This window comes from Herpailurus yagouaroundi, unplaced genomic scaffold, assembly GCF_014898765.1.
Source record: "Herpailurus yagouaroundi ecotype Mexico unplaced genomic scaffold, PumYag 29, whole genome shotgun sequence".
NCBI lineage: Eukaryota > Metazoa > Chordata > Mammalia > Carnivora > Felidae > Herpailurus > Herpailurus yagouaroundi.
Window position 1 is genome coordinate 88,290,332 of NW_024412377.1, and position 19,678 is coordinate 88,310,009.

The 19,678-nt window shown below is 37.5% G+C and overlaps 1 long non-coding RNA gene across 4 annotated transcripts in view; it reads right to left on the minus strand.

Annotated features, from left to right (window-relative positions):
* Positions 1–19,678, minus strand: part of LOC121013430 (uncharacterized) — a 125,220-nt gene that overhangs the window by 7,688 nt on the left and 97,854 nt on the right. For 3 of the 4 annotated variants that reach the window (XR_005782707.1, XR_005782701.1, XR_005782706.1), the window contains one exon: positions 19,210–19,323. This is a non-coding gene — a long non-coding RNA (uncharacterized LOC121013430). Of the gene's footprint in view, positions 1–2,561; positions 2,874–19,209; positions 19,324–19,678 lie in introns of all 4 variants that reach the window. The other variant, XR_005782703.1, reaches the window with a different exon arrangement.

Sequence of the window (19,678 nt, forward strand, 5' to 3'; positions counted from 1 at the left end):
AAAAAAAAAAAATGAGCCTGTTGCAATTTATTCCCTCCAAGGCATTCACCGGGAAGGCCCCTGGAGCATTACATTAGCCTAATATTCAAGTTACTCATTCAAACAACAGTCCATCCAAGAAAGCCCCCTGCAGAGCCCGTACTATTACTCAGTGCAAAGAACTGCATTGTCTTCCTAAACATCTAATTTAGAATGAACTTAAATGAGCTCTTATCTGCAGCACATCTTATAGAGCCGCCAACATTACCCTGAAGCTGCACCAGGATACAATACAAAGTTAGGGTCCTGTGAACTGCAAAGGAGTGAGACAAACTCAATGTGCCCATAAGAGCTTGGAAATTAAACACACTTCACGTAATTGTTCTACAATTTCTTTAACTGTTAGCTAATGTTAGCATTTACAAGGGAAACCAGTAACTTAAGCAAAAATCCTCCTTTTTTTTTTTTAATTTTTTTTTCAACGTTTATTTATTTTTGGGACAGAGAGAGACAGAGCATGAACAGGGGAGGGGCAGAGAGAGAGAGGGAGACACAGAATCGGAAACAGGCTCCAGGCTCTGAGCCATCAGCCCAGAGCCCGACGCGGGGCTCGAACTCACGGACCGCGAGATCGTGACCTGGCTGAAGTCGGACGCTTAACCGACTGCGCCACCCAGGCGCCCAAAAATCCTCCTTTTTTAAATATATAAATACTACTTTTCCTTGGTTTGAACTGATTTTCCCCCTTTCCCCTAACTTGTGCTGTTATTTGGGGTTTCCAAATATAATAGTGCTTCTGACCATTCTTAATTGCACCGTAATGGGTGTTAAGCACAGGAGTGTGTGCAAACAGACTCCACTTTTCTAGTCTTTGACTGTTCCTTGCCTCTGGCCTCTGTCAGAGAGGCTTGCTAACTACATCTCAGGGGAGCAATCACATAGCTTGACTCAGCCTGTGGCTCTGACTATTGGGACTTCCTGAAGTCACAACCACTTTGGCGTCCAGAACTGGGGCACAGCGTGTCTACTCTTCACAAAATCCAGAGATTGCAAGTGTGAAACGTGAGAGCTGATTAGGGATGCACCTTAAATGGTATCAAGGGAGCCAGTTAGCAATGCAAAATATGAGATAATATAAACATAACACTCACTGCCAGTTGATCACTTATGTGAGCGCCACGAAAAGCAAAACACAACAGAAAAAAAAATTGAAGGTGAGCAACAAATAGATTTCTTCGAAGATAGTTTTGAATAAAAGTTCAATTTCATGGGAAAAAATGCATAATAAAATGATGTGGAATGATGTGCCAGAAAAAAATTGATATGTCTATTTGTCTTTCTGGAACTTGGCTCTGTATTAATCATTGCTAATGGGTATATCTAGTCCTTTTAATACATACACTCTTCCTTTCTTGCGTGTTATTGATTGAGAGAATTTGAAGTTAGAAGATGCAATTATTTTGGCTGTCTTTAAACTTCTGTGACTACAATAGAATGATTCCATTTTCTCTCTTAAAAAGCCAGAGTAATTTTGATTCAGGAATTTCTTTTTTAATTATCAGTTTTTAAGGAACATAGCATCATGCTTCGCAGAAGGGCCCTTTCTTTCTCAGTATTCTGGTGTAGCTACTCTCCTGTCAGCCTAGGCTTTCAGAGAGAGGAGAAAAAAATCTTCATAAAAGCTTTGGCCTAATTAACAAGAATGAACTAGATTTTATGATGAACAATTTATAGGCAGTTAATAGAGCTCATACACGGTAGCCAGGAGCTAGATAATTTATCATAAAAGGAATTTCAGTTACACTCCTAATCCCCATTCTCTTGATATTGCAACCAACTGCATTTACAATTGCCACTTTTATAAGCTTTGATTTACTGACAAATGATGCTGCATTTTATAGAGTCATAATGAAACTTACAAATGCAGTAAATACTTGTATCTCTGCCCATATGCTTCAAATAGCTTGCCAAACAATTTACTCTTCTACATTGTTATCTCTAGATGAAAATAATTTTTCAAAGATCTCCTAAGGATTCTTCATACTAGCACAAATAAAAATAAAAGTAATAGCAAATTGTTTATTAACCATCCTAAGTATTTGTTGAAAAGAAACTGATTTATCCACATTTTAAAAGGACTTCTATAATGAGTTATGGATGATAAATACTTCTCAAAATTATAAATAAGATGAAATAGCAAATATCCAAACATAATTTTTTAAAGGGCAGAATTTAAGGTAGGTGAGACCCAGGAGATCATACTGTCTCTTATCACTTGGTGTCTTATTGCTGTTCCTATTTCAGTTTATTTTATTTTTTAATGTTTATTTACTTATTTTGGGAGCGACAGAGAAGAGAGAGAGAGAGAGCACAAGCGGGGAAAGGAGAGAGAGATTGGATCCTGAGCAGGCTCTGTGATTTCAGCCCCAGGCTCAATCCATGAGTGGAGAGATCATGACCTGAGCCAAAATCGTCAGATACTTAACCAACTGAGCTACCCAGGCACCCCTCTGTTCCTATTTTAAAGTTATAACAAAATATGGCAACACATTGTGGGGACAGAACTGGGTGACTGTACATACCATCATATCAGCTTCATATTCTTTATCCAGTGATCTCTAGAGGAGCTCTTGAAGTCCTCAAATTAGGTAGCACTTCCTTCAGAAAGTCTCCCCTGACCACGGGCATCCCTTCTATATACCTTCTTACCATCCTATTCTTCCTCTTGTCACAAAAACAAATACAACTGCATTGCAACTGACTGATTAGCGTTCATATCCCCCATTGACCATGAGCTCTAGAACAGTAAGGACCACCATATTCCAACTCTGGAGTCAAAACAGTGTCTGGGACATAATGTATTTGTGAATGAATGATGTTCTTGGTTTCCAAGCCTGTTAACAAAAGTGAAAATAAATCATTCTAGTTGTATGATCCAGTAATAAATTTGGTCACTAAAATTAGCAGTGAACTAGTCTATATTTTAAAAAGTAGAACATTCAAAAGTCATGATTCTCTACTTCTTGCTCATGACCAGCATTATAAATATTCTTAAACATTATGCTCTATTTGGATCTTCCACATTTTAAAAGAGAAATGTTATAATAATAAAAAAGTGATCAAGAAAATAATAAAAATAAGAAATGACTAGAACAGAAATTCAGAGGAGAAGGTCAGGGAAAGATGACAGTTTGGCCTGAAACAGATGTGCTACATATTACATTAATCATGGTCTCTGGGGACAAAACGAAAGTGCTGCCTATTCCTTGGGGGGACAGAGCCATGGGCCATTGCAGAGTTGTTTAGTCCCCATAAGTAACCAATTCTTGATGTAACGGGCTATGAGATATCAGATTATATGCCTACAGGTCCACTCAACAGACTATTTTTTTCTAGTGATTTGGGATTTAGTGCTGCCTGCCAAACCACCAGTTTTTGTCCAGCTGATCAAATTACAAGCAGGTTTACCATCAACTATTCCCCCATATCAAATATACCTCTCCTTCATCCACGGTTTCTTATCTCCTATCTAGAGTTTATGAAGTAGGTACCATTATTTTTTTCAAGGAAGATATTTTTCTAGGAAAATGATTGTTTTTCCTCTCAGATTCACCCCATCACCACAGAGAAGATGAGGCTCAAACAGCTGTCCCAGAAGGCAGGTCCCTGGCTGCCAAATCACCCACAAGAAGACAGCATCCCCAGCACATTCAGAATGGCTAGCAGGAGAATGCAGCTGGAAATATGCTAGTTTCCTCACACCTTTTCCAATTTATTCCCCATCTGTGGAAGTGTGGAGACCCAAGGCAGAACATGCTTCTAGCACTGTCTACTGAGGATGCCAGCCCAGCAGGGCCATGCCAGCCCATGACACCTATGAGATGTGGAACCAACAACTCTTTTGCCCTGAGTCAAAATAAAGCCTAAGAATGCTTTTATGGTTCCTAATATAAACTAAAAATAACAGAGGTGGTTAGTTCAGACCCAAGATTCACCTTGGAAATTGTTCCTAATTGTACATATCCCTCAAAGTGTCTTTTCTCCAAATGGAATTGGTCATTGACATGTGGATGTGCTCCTAATAGCAAAATAAAAATATTCCCTGCCTGAAGCATTATAATAAAGTTGTCTTTTTCCATTTCATTGTCTCAGAACATTTAATCAATTGACATGACATCTGGGGGCAGGTCAAAAGAAGCCATGACTATTAATTTATAATTGCAATAGTCATTAACTTATTGATGACATACTCTTATTACTTTAACTTATTTTTAACAGTTTTAGTTTTACTTTTTAAAATGTTTTTAAACTATACACTCACTTGGGATTCAGAGATGGAAACCTAGGCACTTTTTTATCCTGTGTTTGTTCCCCATTTTGAAAAAATCCAGCCCCAAGGAAAATTCTGAAGTGGACACATTTTGTCTGCAAAAAAGCTGGCCTCCCATTTAGGAGGGTTTCCTATCACCTACCTAAGATCATCTAAATTTTATATTAAATGAAATTTTGAAAGTATATTTAATTCTCCTAAGACAGAACTGGGTACATAGCAGAAGCCCCAAATTTATTAACTCCCTTCTTTTTCCAGCTCAGGAAAAGAATCCTTTATCAGTTATTTCCAAAAGTATGAGAATATCAATCAGTAATTGTCTTCTACCTGCAGTATTCTCTTCTCTAGTTATAAAATAAAAGACTTGTCTCCTTATTAAAGAAGGTGTATCTATGTGTGTGTGTGTGTGTGTGTGTGTGTGTGTGTGTGTGTGTTTGGATTAGGAGGGAGAGAAGGAAAAGTGGAATGAAAGAAATACAAATACTCCCTAGGATGCTGAATGGCACAAAGAAAGCCATCACCTTGCTCTGTCTACACATAAAACCAAATTCCCTGCCTTCTCCTTCCCCACTCCCTCCCCCACCTCCTACCCCTCACCACCTCTGACTCCTCAGACCAGCCTCCAGCTTGTCTTTATCTTTCTGAATTCACAACCCTATCTTAATTCTGGTCTTAAGCTTAGTACTTTACTGACAAGACAAGGCTTGTCCTAGGCAGACAGTGGGAAGTAGATAACCATTAAAAATGTTTAATTCCAAACATGGGAATGGAGAAGCTAAACCACTTTGGTAACAATTTTCCTCAGTAATGAATATCATGAGGAAAAGCATTCCTTAGTACAATGGTGTGTACATGACAAGTGGTTGGGTTCATTTACTAAACATGTTTTGCGTAAGTTGTGATTAATTATCTACATTTTTTCTGATATTGTTTCCATCATACTGTGAATTTTAGTCTTAAACAATGGCTGTGTTTCAAATATTTGAGAACATACCAGACAGGCATCCTCCACCCTATTACCAAAAATATTGTAAATACTAACTAACTTGGGAAATCCGCTATCCCCTATTTCTTCCTCACCAAGCTTATAAAATGTCCACAAATATATACATTTGCACACAAATTTTCTTGCTAAGCAGAAGTATACTCACAAAGCCATAGTCACCCTCTTATTTGTATGGGCAAAAAATCTTTACAGCAAGGACTAAATTGCAGGTACAGTTCGGGGCATCTTTGAATGGCACATCCTTTCTACAGAATGTGGGCCACTCATCTAGACATCCTAGTATTTTGACATAAGCCCTGTCAGACAGAAGGTTCTATGCTACCAGATACACTTCTTTTGAAAATGTCATCCAGGGTAGAAATTGATTTTCTGCCTCAAATACAGCTGCTGCTCTGAGAAACCCCCTATCCTATTAAAAGTGTCCCTGCTCCACCTCCAACTAGACATAAGCCACATGACGGAATTGACAGACTTGTAGGAATGCAAAATTCCCACTGATTCATTCATTCATTCATTCAACAACAAGTATATTTTCACTCAGTATACAAATCACTGTTGTAGATGCTTGGGAATATACAGTGAACAAGACAGGGAAGGTACCTGCTCTCATGGAACCACTTGCTATGATTTCAGGTAGTGTATTGTTATGTACAAATAATTTAAAACATGGTAATTTGCTAGAGAAAGACAATTTTGGATTGGACAGTCAAAGAAAACCTCTTCCAAGGCTCTGATATTTGAGCAAATCATACCAAATCAAAGTGAATAACCTGGTAGAAAGGACACAGGATTTGGACACAGAAGACTCAATTTCTAACTTTTTGTAGTCTTTAGGCCAGTTCCTGAAAGCCTTCTCCTTTTAGCATAGAATAGGAATCCCACTGGGAACAGTTCTCATCCTCCCTGAAAAGGTTGATATTGGTTCAACTTGATGAGCTTTTCCATTATGATATTTATATCATGACTCAAACCCACTACATTCACCTTTTTAAATATGAAGATTCTAAATCAATGGTTCTCAACCCTGGATACACAATAACTTGGAAACCTAACCCTGCTGGCATTGCTTTAGATGCTGAAGTCAATAATACAAGATGAGTCAGTATGAAGGACTTCTAGGTGCCATCCACAAGCAGCTGAGAGAAGGGGTTGGGGGTGAATTGGTGAATCCAGAGTCACTGGATGCTTCACTGCTTTATAGAAAAGCACCTGATATTAGTGAAAATCTCTGAAGCAATTCAACATGTTCAGAGCAGATTTATCCCTGGTGGTTTAGCATAAGATATCTGTATCAGGGGCAGAAAGAAAAAATCGCGGTCATATGATCAAGCAAGATTCGGATTGGAGGTGATGTATATGTTTGTGGTGTAACCACATCTTTTTTTTTTTCAAGTTTTACAACAGAAATCACACTCTTTTGAGGTTAAATACTGCCCTAGTCTCTTCAAAAGATTTCAAATTTCACACCTCCACCCACACATTAAGTTAGTAGTCCAAACCAGATGGAGGTTAGCACTTTAGGTTAGAATGACTGTCTGGCGGAAAGTCTTTACATGACTGCCCATAACTATTGCTTGTACCTTTAGGCCTATCAGCCCTTTGCTTGATTTCTGACATTAAACTGCATTTAAGCTATACCAAGTCTTACTCTGAGCTACACACAAAAATTTTCCACGCCATAACCATGTGGAGTGGCTCAAAAATAGTTTTTTGATAGGTCATTAGGAAGAACCAAGAAAGAATTCAAAGATGAGTCAGAGTGTTTTAATAAACAAATACATTCACAGGCCAGCACCTTTTCTCATGGTGCTCACATGTCCACCAAATGCTCATTTCTTTTTTTCTATTCACCCAAATTTTACCCAGTTTTCAAGGCTCAACTCTATCCTCTTCTTCTTTCTCCCTCTAACCTTCTAGAACTCATAATACATACATATATATATATATATATATTCCATTGATTTCCGTGTAATTGTTTCTGTATTTGATTTAACTGAAGTATGCATGTCCCCATAAGATGAAAGATATCTCTACAAGATAAAAAGTATGGTTTGTACTGGTGTCCCTCAATAGCTTCTCTGCAATTAGACTAGAATCAGGCACACAATGGGGACTTGGAAGATGGGCAACAAATGAAACTCCTCTTGGAGAAGTTGCATAGGGCTATGGGATTAGCGCTTGACCTGAATCATGTGTTCAGAAAGAAGCAGAAGAATGGACTCAGTAAGCAATGTTCCTGGCTAGAAACCAGTAGCTTTGGACACAGGAGGGAAGATCTCAAAATCTGAAAGCAGGACCAGATTGGAAAGTTAGTTCAGTGAGACCTCTATAAAATGGGCTTGCAGAATTCCAAGAAGAATAAACACAATATGTGTAAAGCAGCTATACAGTGAGTATAGCTCACTGTATATAGTAGTAGGTGCTTGGCAAATAATAGCTAATATTATGATGGCCCAACATTATTTGGAAAAAAAAAAAGACTTGAGAGATGAGATATAAAAAATGAAACAAAAATGAAGAGATGAGATATAAAATATACAGGCAAAATTAAAATCTATGAGAAAGATTAACTGGGTCACATTGAACACTTGGATCCAAGTGAAATTTGGATTTGTGTGGGAAGAGGGCTTCTCTTCAGTTTCTCTTTTATGACCCCAGAAATGTATCTTTTTTCCTTCCTTCTGGCTGGTCTTATAAAGTGTTAAATCTTCCATATTCTAGATACTACAACAATGTGGTACAAAGGGAAGTGCCCAGGATTTGAAATAAGCATATGTGGATTCCTGTCTCACTGGAAGAAAATGAACAATTATCTTAATCTCTGCACCTGGTTTTGATCCATTGTAAAATAAGCATACTTATTCCACAATGCTCTCGGGAAAATTAAGACGATATATAGAACTTACTGATACTTCGGAATTGAGATCAGCCAAACTATTCAGTGATCAAATTAGAAAATAATAATCCATAATGAATTGGTAGTTATTATTTCCTATAAGCAAAGAACCATGAAAGATACAAAAGAAATTGGAGCCAGAGGACCCAATCTAGGAGAGCTAGATGCTGTTGGGAGTGCAGTTCCCTTAAAAAAGGACACAAAACTAAACTGGCATAGTGCCAAGGGTGAAAACACAGAACATGCCATAGGGAGTGATGATGCACAGCGTTTGATCATTAACCTTCCAGGGCTACCACTCAAAGGCCACCTCAACAGAGCTCTAACCCACCCCTTGAAGCCTCATTTTCCAGGTCTTTCTTGGAAATTGTTTCAGCCTGCTTGGAAAACATGCTATCCCTGAGCATGTGTAAAGTTTCCCTCTGTTTGCTCATGCTCCTTCTTTGCACATCTAACCACGAAGATACCCATAATCTTACCTCTTTAAAACCTCTTCCCTTCGTTACCACACATTCTAAACGTCATCCTCTCCATGAAGCTTTCTTAACTCTTAAGTTAACTATTCATTTTCCACTTGTGAACCCCCTATTTCATTTTGTTAGTGCCTCTCTCTGACAGTTTCTACAGTCTACTTACATATTACCTTTTCCCTCTTGGATTAAAAGACAGAAAACTTAACCTCCTTCACCTTATTTTACCCCAACAACTTGCTCATGGCAGGTATTTACTAACTTTTAAATACTGGGTGCACTAACGGAATCTGGTTGAGATGCTTCTAAATCATGCAACAAATAAATGCAATCTTAACCTTAATTGGGACAAAACAACTCTCTTACTACCTCATTCATTTATTCCTTAAGTATTTGTTACCTTAAATATTTGTTACTGGTACCTATTTTTTTTTTTTAATTTTTAACGTTTATTCATTTTTGAGACACAGAGAAAGAGAAAGTGCACATGAGCAGGGGAGGGGGAGAGAGAGAGGAGACACAGAATCCGAAGCAGGCTCCAGACTCCAAGCAGTCAGCACAGAGCCCAATGTGGAGCTCGAACCCACGAGTGGTGAAGTCGGATGCTTAACCAACTAAGCCCTCCAGACGCCCGTTGTATAAGGCCATGCTGTATAAGGCTACAGGATATGTGCAAGTAGACTGCTGATGGCAGAAGCAGGTGATAGGACTATGATAAAGAAGTACAGGATGGGCAGGTGGGTGGGAGAGGGGATGAATACCCATTCCTCAACACTCTCCACAGGACTTCTAATGATTAAGAAATGTTCTCAGTAGGTGATCCATGAATCAGAGTGTTCACTTTGAAATCAAATCTCTCTCCAAAGAGGGCAAGAGCAGAATGAATTCAGCTCAGCCAAAGAGATATGGAGTGAAGGTGGAGAAGGCACCTCCTCTCTCTCTATTGAACATGTAGTCTTCTAGCAGAGGAAAATACTGGGCAGATTGATAAATATTTTTATCTCCCTAAAAAAACTTCATGTTACATACAAGCCATTATTATCATAATTACATCCTGTCTTCTCACCTTTTTTTTTTACTGATCTAGAACAATTTTATGTTTGAAATGGTAATGTTGGAATATGGCAAACATCTTACTTTCAGCAGCAATAAACTTATGGCTACAACATAATATTTCTTGTATATTCCTTCTCTATTTCTCCTTTTGGATTATAGATTATGAAAGATTTTATGAAGCGGTTGGTGACAAAATATATTTCTTATTAATGTGTAATATTTGCTACATTAATAATTTTATGGCTTTAATTATTGATGCGAACTTAATTGTGCCCCATGTCCCTTTTTCTTGCGGCTCAATAAAAACTATATATTTCTTTAATTAGGCTTCATTTGAAGACTAGAAGACAATGCAGGAATGGTTTCTTGCTAATTCACCTATCTACAGCCAGTAAAGAAATGGAATTAGTGTCTTGAATGTGGTTTAGTGAGACAAAATATCTAACTGTTCTGAAAGTGTGACTTTCCTTTGCACAGTTAACCTCACCCAGAGGCCAGGGATATATAGCCAACTGAAACCGAACACTGCAGTAGGGGATGGTTTTCTCCCTTTCCTGGCTCTGGGGAGAAATTCCATTGATTTTAGAAGACATAGAAAGGGAAAATTGGGGTCACCTACATGGTTATCATACTGTCTTCCTTCTTTATATGCTCTGCTTTACTAGAAATGTAATCTTAGTCTTTCCTGCTTGAATTCGACATCTTGCTACACCACTCTACTTACAATCACTGGGACTGTTATAACCACTTTATTCTGGGTCCAAATGTTTCAAAACACCTACAAGAAAGGCTGGATGGAAGGAAACTAACATTTGCCAAGCATCTGGTCCAGGTTATACTAGGTGCTCCCAATCAATTATTTCTTTAATCTCCAGGGGTCACAATAGCAAATGTCAACAAGATCAGAAATGAAGAAAGCAGATTGAACTTGAGAAATAAGGAGCCCTCTGAGTTCCATCTTTCATCTTCCACTTTGGTTAGAGAAACGAGTACAGAAAAAAAAAATGTTTAAGAATAACATTTGTAGCATTCTTTAAGAATAACAACAGGGCAAGTGCAATGATGAGCTGCAACGGATGCTCATATCTCAGGGTCAGACAGGATATTGGGAGTGCAGGGACTGTGGCAAACTGGAAACTGGAAGGCACGCACCCCATCTGAGATTCTCTAGGGTGGGCTTTATTGTTGCCACGCTGATAGCTCTTCTACATTTTTAAGTAAAGCTTAAAAAGCTGTTACATTTTTAAGTGAAGCTTAACTACTGTTACATAAAAGAATAACACAAACTTATCAGCCTAAAACAATACAAATTTATTATCTCATGGTTTTCTTGCTCAGAGTTTAAACATGATTCAACTGGGTCCTGTGCTCAGGGTGTCATCTGGCTAAAATCAAGGAGTCGGCAGGGCCTATAATCACATGTGTGCCTCTAGAGTCCTCTTCCAAACTCCATGGTTGATGGCTGAAATCATGTTCTTGCAGTTCTATGAACAATAGCCTTATTTTCTTGCAAGCCATTTACTAAGGACTACTTTTAACTCTGATTCTCTACATCCGGCCATAGAAGCTTACTACCTCAAGCCCAGCAGAAGAATCTTTCTAATGCCTCAAATCTCTCTGACCTCTTTTAAGAGCTCACCGGTGTAGGTCAGGTTCACTGAGGATTATCTTCCCCTTGATTAAATCAAAGTGAAATGATTAAAGGCCTTAACTGTATCTGCAAAATCCCTTCTGCCATATAATGTAACATACTCACCAGAGTGATGTCCCTTCATATTCATAAGTCTTGTTCCTACTCCAAAGACGGGTATTATATACCAGAAAGGGGGATCGAGGGAGCCATATTGGAATTCTGTCTACTACAATGCCTTTCCTCAGGCTTCTCATGGAGGCATAGCAGTCTTTTTATTTATTTTTTTAATTTATATATTTATTTTGAGATAGAGAGAGTGTGAGTGGGGGAGGGGCAGAGAGAAAGGGAGAGAGAGAGAATCTCAAGGAGGCTCTGTGTTATCAGCACAGTGCCAGACACAGGGCTTGAGCTCACGAGTGTGAGATCATGACCTGAGCTGAAATCAAGAGTCAGATGTTTAATGGACTGAGCTACCCAGGCACCACTATAGCACTCTTTTTAAAAATGAACTGCCGAATAGCCATGAATACTTCAACTTCCTTTTATTTTCTACAACTGCTTTGACCTCTTTGCACTATCTTATCGTAGTATCTATTGGTCCAAGGCCATCTACATTCAGTGCCTGTCACTATTTTAAAAACTTCAGTGTCAGAGCCTTTTTCCTGCAGTTTGATAAGTATAATAAATACTTGTCACAGATGAAATTTGCACAAAAGCTAACTGTGATGTCAATAACAGGTATAGTTTTGTAACTGTAATGTAGGTTGATTCTTGAAATCCTAAATTTATTATTAGTACATTCTATTCAGAGGGACTTACTCTCTTGATATACATAGAGAATTCAAACTTCAAAGCATTTTAGAAAATGACAGACATCTGAAAGTCCCATTTTTACTCCAATGAAAATACCTTTTACCAAGAAGTTAAAATTTCCCACAAATATAAAAGGACTTAAAAAATAAGAGTAATAAAAAATGCTATTATTCTCAGGAAGACAACTCATAACCATGTTGATTTAGGAAAATCTTCAAGCATTTACTTGGGCAAGTGTAAGGTAAACTCAGTTCTCACAATGAAAGGAAAATGCTTTGAGGAGTTTTCTGGGGTTTCTTTATAGCTTATTTGCTTCTTTACCTATAAAAATATTTTATATCATTTTTAAGGGAAAGCTGTAAGAGATATTTATGTTTAGAGGAGAAATCCATGTATAGGAATTCAGATTTACTTTTTTAAATAGGTAAACACAACCTCATAAATAAAATCAAAGATTTCCCCAGATAGTTTTTGAAAATAAATACACATAAACCAGCTCTGATTATCTCATTTGCTGTCTAAATACCAAAGAGCAATGCGAGTGGTCTTAAAAAAAATTTTTTTTAACGTTTATTCATTTTTTGAGAGACAGAGTGAGAGGAGGAGACAGAGAGAGGGAAACACAGAATCTGAAGCAGGCTCCAGGCTCTGAACTGACAGCACAGAGCCCAACACGGGGCTTGAACTCACAAACCGTGAGATCATAACCTGAGCCGAACTCAGACACTTAACCGACTGAGCCACCCAGGCACCCCACTGCACTGGTATTTTAAAGAGTAGTTGTATTATTTTAGACTTTACAAATCACAAACAGTAATTCATGATTTAGAAAAGAACTACTGAGCTATCTAGCTATTCCCTTTTAAGAATAGCAGTTCGGGGCACCTGGGTGGCTCAGAGCATTAAGCAACAGACTTCGGCTTAGGTCATGATCTCACAGTTTAGAAGTTCAAGCCCGGAGCCTCGCACTGGGCTTGCTCTGTCAGCGCAGAGCCTGCTTGGGATCCTCTGTCTCTGTCTCTCTGCCCCTACACCGCACGCACTCACACTCCACTCTATCTCTCAAAATAAATAAATAAACTATAAAAAAAAAAAAAAAAAAGAGTAGCAGTTAAAACAAACCAGCTCACTTCAGGCATGGAAGAAAATTCTCCAAACTCATTTCAAACAAATCTTAAGTGAGTTAAATGACAACTTTGTCTAAAAGATAAGTATTTTGTACTTCCCCAATTCTCACTGATGAAACTCTCATTCTCAGTTTTAAAATTTGTTGTGTCAACTGAATGGCTATAAGTGGATTGACTTATACTTTTTATAGTACATAAATTAACTAGATCGATTCAACCAAATGCCAATATTTTACCCCATCTAATTTTCAACACAGCATGCTGATAAATACTTACAGAAAAATGTTCCTGGTGTTTATTATTTGCAGCTTGAGAAGACTGATGAGGTTACACAAATGTAATCATAACTTAAAAGTTGATGTGATAAGCAGTCATTTCTGAGCATTTTTGATTGTGCCAAGAGTGATTTTTAAAAAAATTGTAGTAAGTTTATTGCAGTCATTTGATAACAATAATAATTTCAAAAGACAAGAGAGAAGGTGAAATTAGTAATAGCAAAAAAAAAAGCTCCCTTTTAAAAGCACTTCCTTATTTTATTATTTATTACACTTAAAAACAAAACTAACTTTAGCTCTTTATCTACCCCTTCATTCCTCTGAGTGAACAGGGAAACTTTTCAATGGTATAATCTGAGCAACACTGAGCACCTTCAGCAGGCCTTGGCTTGATCCTGGTGACTAAGACTTCAAGACTTCAGTTTAAAGGCATTGGCAACCACCATTTAAAGGCAGAAGTTATCTGGCAGGGGTAATGCATAAAGTCATTATCACGTAAGATAAGTTCTGAAAGATAAATTGTGCGCTTCTAATGAGTCCTTAGGAGAAGAAGGGCCAGAGCAGTTGGATTTGAAGAGGATGGGAAAAAGGAAAGTCATCCTCTAAAACACTCCAGCCATAATAATCATCCAGTGAATATTTGCGAGCTGAATCGCCTTAGACAGCACCAGACTTTACCTCTGGGACCCTGTCAAAATAATGTTTTATGGCTGTAGCCACAAGGGAAACTTTGATGCCCAAAGGAAAGGAAGAGCAGTTAGAGGGCAGAAACTATAAAAAGGGGTGAGGAGAGTACCCATGCCCACATCTGAATATTTAAAATAAAGTAGGGGTGAGGACACAGGAGATGTTGTATACCTACTACCCAGAAATATGCCTCTCCGCCCAAAGTAAAAAATGTAATCTGTTCCTATTAGATGATAATCCATTTTAGAAGCCCATGAAGGTTAAACTGACATCTGAAATTCAGAAAAAAAAATTACAGAAATTTTTCATATATCTAGGTAGGCTGTAAATGTAATTTTTGTATCATTTAAGTAAAGCAGAAAAACAAAACTCCCCCAGTTTGTATCTTGAAATCATAGGACAATTTACCTATGATAAAAAATAAAGCTATTAGTTAGCAAATTGAACAATCCCCACCAAGTGTAAGATTAATCTAGTCTTGTACTTTACAGATTTACAATATTACTTCCAAACTGTCCAGAGCTCGAATTCAAATCTATAGTCTGGTCCTTATGGCACAAATATATTTAATTTTTCTATCTGGTCATTTTAATCAAGATGATGTACATTACAAAGTTTAATTTTATACTCACAACATTATCACCTAATTTTCCCCAATAGTAGACCAGTAAGTTTCTGTCAGTGAATTGGCAACATCATGATTTTTCATAGTTTGGTTTTTGCCAGCCAATAATTTTTTGACCTGGCCCTAAGAGCTCTGGTTTCACTTCTTGTAGGAAAGAAGCAGCTTGTTGGCACAATGCAATAAGATCTAGGCATCTGCAACATGGGAAACTGAATGATTGTTTCAATATTTCTACCAGCAGTTTTCAGAGGTAGGATCACAGCAATGTATTTAAACAGAAAGACTCATCACTGAAGCTCAGGATATAAATTCCAAGACATTACATATGATACAGTGCTGCATGTTGGTGTCTGGGACAGGCAAGGTTCAAAAAGGAAGATCCACTAGAAGGAGCTTCCCAGAAAAGTCAGGGAGTTCTGGATAATATTTCAAATATGCCTACTCCCTACACGAGCAACTGATTCTATTTCCTTGACTCAAGCTACCCGTTTCTCACAATTATGGTTTCCAAAGTCAGGAAGTAACTTTTAATCAAGGTATACTTTTCATATGGTAATATTTCTTTTTTTTTTTTTTCCTTTTTGCAAACTTTAGTAATCAATAGTGAACCTTAATGATCAGTGGTTCTTATTTACCTATCCAACAAATAAATGCAGGGTCAAACATAAGAAGAGTAAAACTTTATGATAGGACTAATAGTTGCCCTGATATTATAAAACTTAAATGAAGAAAAAGAGAGAAGGAAAAATTCTGTACCATGGTAGTGATCTTAGCTATTAGACACTAGTTCTATGTTTAAAAGCATGTGGAATGCTTCTCCAGACTAAATTTAGTATCCTTGTGGGGGAGAGAATTTACTTGTTATTTATAAGAACACTGTGTGTGTGGTGTGTCGGGGGGGTGGGGTGGAGTGGTGTTCCAAGTAATTCAAAGCACATTAGAGACCTTAAAACCATATCTGCAATATGACAATTACTGTTTTTGTGAAAGATAAATGATTACATGTGGTTAACAGTGGTGATAGCAAAAGAAATTTTTTTCACTGAAAAGTTGTAATTTGACCTGTTTTGACACATTAAGGGGAGGCTTCCAACCTAAACCTTTTTCTTAACTCATGAGTCAATCAAGTGATTCTAACTGGGACTGTAATTGAGCATTCTGACAATACAAGGAGTCTTAAAGGTTACCTAGAATATCTGGCTCATTTTACAGACAAGAAAAATGAAGTCCAAAGAAGAGAGTCATTTGCTTTGCCTAAGGTTGCCTACTTACTTAGTGGCAGAACCATGGGTAGAACCCAGTCCTTCTGTTTTCCAACAAAATACTTTTTTTTTTCAGGGGAGAAGAGACTCTCTTCCTCCCTGAACATGACAGAAAACTGTTTCTGGGCAGTTTTGCCAGAACCTGAAAATTAAACCCAAGGGTCAGAAGAGTTTTGCAGAAGTAAAGATCAATTCTACCACAGTAATTCAAGTTGTTCTCTGTATACCTCTGGCAATTGCAAATATAAACAATGTCTGTATGGTTTTTGTAGCAGACCTGGGAGTTCTTTTTTTTTTTTTTTAAATACACATCCAAATTAGTTAGCATACAGTGCAACAATGATTTCAGGAGTAGATTCCTTAGTGCCCCTTACCCATTTAGCCCTGGGAATTCTTGCATTAAAATACAGTATTTAAGCAGTCAAGGAAGTCTTTAATAAGTTAGAATCATATATCATTTTAAGAATTGGAAGTCTTGTGCAATAAATTTCATGTCATTCTCTAAATTTACAGAGGAGGAAGATAATGTCACATGCTGGTCAGTGCAAGGTCAGGACTGGAATACAAATTTCCTAACTCCTTGTCCACTCTTTCTTCATGACACCACATGGCTTCATCATAAATTATGCCCAAGAAATGGACAGATGCATAGGGGAATTAACCTAACACAGCTTCCCTATGAGAGATTTCTCAAGCAACACAGGAAGTGGGTGATACTTGTCATCAGGCCTGGCTAATTCTCTGTCCTGGCCCTGTAAATGTTTAACTAAATGTGACATATACATACAAGTTTAACTTGCTAGTAGGTATACATCTGCCTGATAATTTTCTCTCTCCTCTTCCTTTTTCCTACAGAAAAACAAATGATACCACTTTCTCACTAGGTTTCTCTCCAGGAATAAAACTGATGGACAAACTCCAAGGGGCATCACAGATGAGAAATTATACTCAGTTGTTAGTAGCCTAGAGTTTGACAGGACCCAGAATTCCCCAACATAGTGAGGTTAGAGGAAAGGGGGAAGAAAAGTTGATGCAGAGGAGGGTTTCAGCAAGGCAGAAAAATGATAATGGGGCTCATGTGAGGAAGATAAAACACAAAGTGGAGGCTGGAAGGATGCAGGCCATTGTGCAGGCTCTGGTGTGGACTGCCTGATGACTTCAGAAAACTAGACAGTTACCTAATTATATTTCTCAAGGTCAACCACGGAGGCTATGATGGAGCTCTCGACTGCATGGCCAATGAGGTGGCTGGAGGTGGTGTGTCATTTCAGACATCCGTGGACAACTTCAATTATTTTCTTGCTACTGACAATTCGTGTCCAAACCCACATTTTAGAAAATTGAACAGTGTATCTGTTGAAACACTCAGATTTCCAGAATTCTAAAATAAACATGCATATTATCTTCATTCTAAGAAAAAATATGTTTCAAAAAAAAAAATCTTGAAGAGATTACACTGTTTCCCTCTTAGAATCTCCAGTAACTAATTTTAACAATAGCTTTCATATCTGTCTCAGTTGGGCATTTTGTTTAGCTCAGAAAAAGAAATAACTATAATATTTCTCTTCTAATAATGTTGGGAAATTTCCGTTATTGCCCCAAATGAAAATATTTCACTGTAGCCTAATTTCCCTCTTCATCATATAGCATGAGATCAAGAGCCATAAAAATCATTATTTTCCTGATGACTTCAATCTATTTCATAAGGGAAAGAAAACGAAGGATGCAGCTATCTCTCAGCATTCCCAAACCACTTTGCTTTTGGATTTTGTATATTCAAGCAACTAACTGTTGGCTGTTTTATTGGTTTGAATAACCCAAGCAAGGTGCAAGAAAATCTAACTTCTATGTTAGAATTCACATCTGCTTATGCTAGAATGAAAACCCATCTGAGAATCAATGAAGCACATGGAGAGGGTCTAATTAAATCCCTATGCCATTTCCTTTAAAGCTGTCAAATTGAAATTGTAATCGTGTATTCATTCACCCCCAGTGGTGTGGTGGTAATTTTAGAAGTGGGAATATTTAAGCAATAAGACCCAACAGGGTGTGTTTTGCTAGGATATCAACAAGACTGGATAGTTCCTAGGTAAGCAGCCAATAGCCTGAAAACAAAACCTTTCCTAAAGAGTAGATGATCACAAGACCTTTTTACAGGTGTACAACCATACTAATGAGAAAGATGACTTTGGGAATGAAAACTTGTAATAGAAGTATTTATTAAATTATACCATTAAAACCATGCTAAACTATTTAGGGAAAATAATGCAAAGCATTGACACATTAAATCAAAGGGATAATATGTTGAACAAATTAAAAATCAAATTTCCAAGATTTCTGGCTTTTGAAGTCACCATCAAATTCCAAACACCTGTTCTGTCTACAATCCTCTTTATTTTTATGCCTAATTTTGTTGTTAAATGATTTCCCCCACCGAAATTTAATTGAATAAATATGAAAAAAATATATGCTCTGCAACTTGTTATTAGGGTACCTTTTTTGTCTCATTTTAGAGGACAACATGCTTTCAGGAAGAGTCTCTTTTGAAATGTCTATAAGTTTTTCACATATAAGATCCACAATTACATAGGACGCTTTCTGCACTGTTTAAATAACAAACAGCGAAGAAAAGCAACCAAATTATATAGCTAATTCACTGGCTTTATGTAGATACTGCCTGAGTTAAGAGACTGGGAACCACCAGTCCTCAACATAAGTATCTTTATGTTCTTGTTCTAGGCTATAAGGTTTTTTACTCAATCTAGAGGAAAGAAAGAAAGAAAGAGAGAAAGAGAGGGAAGAAGAAGGAAGGAAACAAGGAAGGAAGGAAGGAAGGAAGGAAGGAAGGAAGGAAGGAAGGAAGGAAGGAAGGAAGAAAGAGGAAGAAGGAAGAGAGGGGAAAAAAAGTAGAAATAGTTCTGTAGATTAAATTGCTAAACTGCTTCCTTTGATACACTCTCTGACTGGAAAATTCAGTAAATCCAAGTAAAAAAAGCTAGCATGACAGCATTCTAACAATCCAAATATAAACATCTCCCCCTTTCACTCACCTTCTCTCATTTTATATCCTTCCATCCTCCACTACATCCAATCTCAAACATAAACACATTTATAAGAATGAGTGTCGGCTGCTCTGCAGATATAACCCAGGCAGGAAAGATCATCTAGGTGGGAAAACAAGAGAGAAAAAAAGAAAACAGGGAGTTTGATTCTGTTTTAGCTCTCCCCACTCCTTATGCCAGCCCCCTCTCTACACAAAAGCCTCTTAGAAAGGATTCCTCAGTCAAGTGTACAAACACAGCAACCTCAGAGAAAATTAAGGGAGGTTCCATTGTGTTCCATTCTGTATGTCTAGTGTATCCTTCAGAGAAGAATTAAGATAAGCAGCATTGACAATAACAAAAAGTAAAATAAAACAGAATATCGTTTCTGTATAAAAAAAACTATAGAAAACTGAGTAGAACTAGAATTCACAGCAAAGAAAAAAAGAACTGGATAATGGGAGGGCACTCTTCCCAC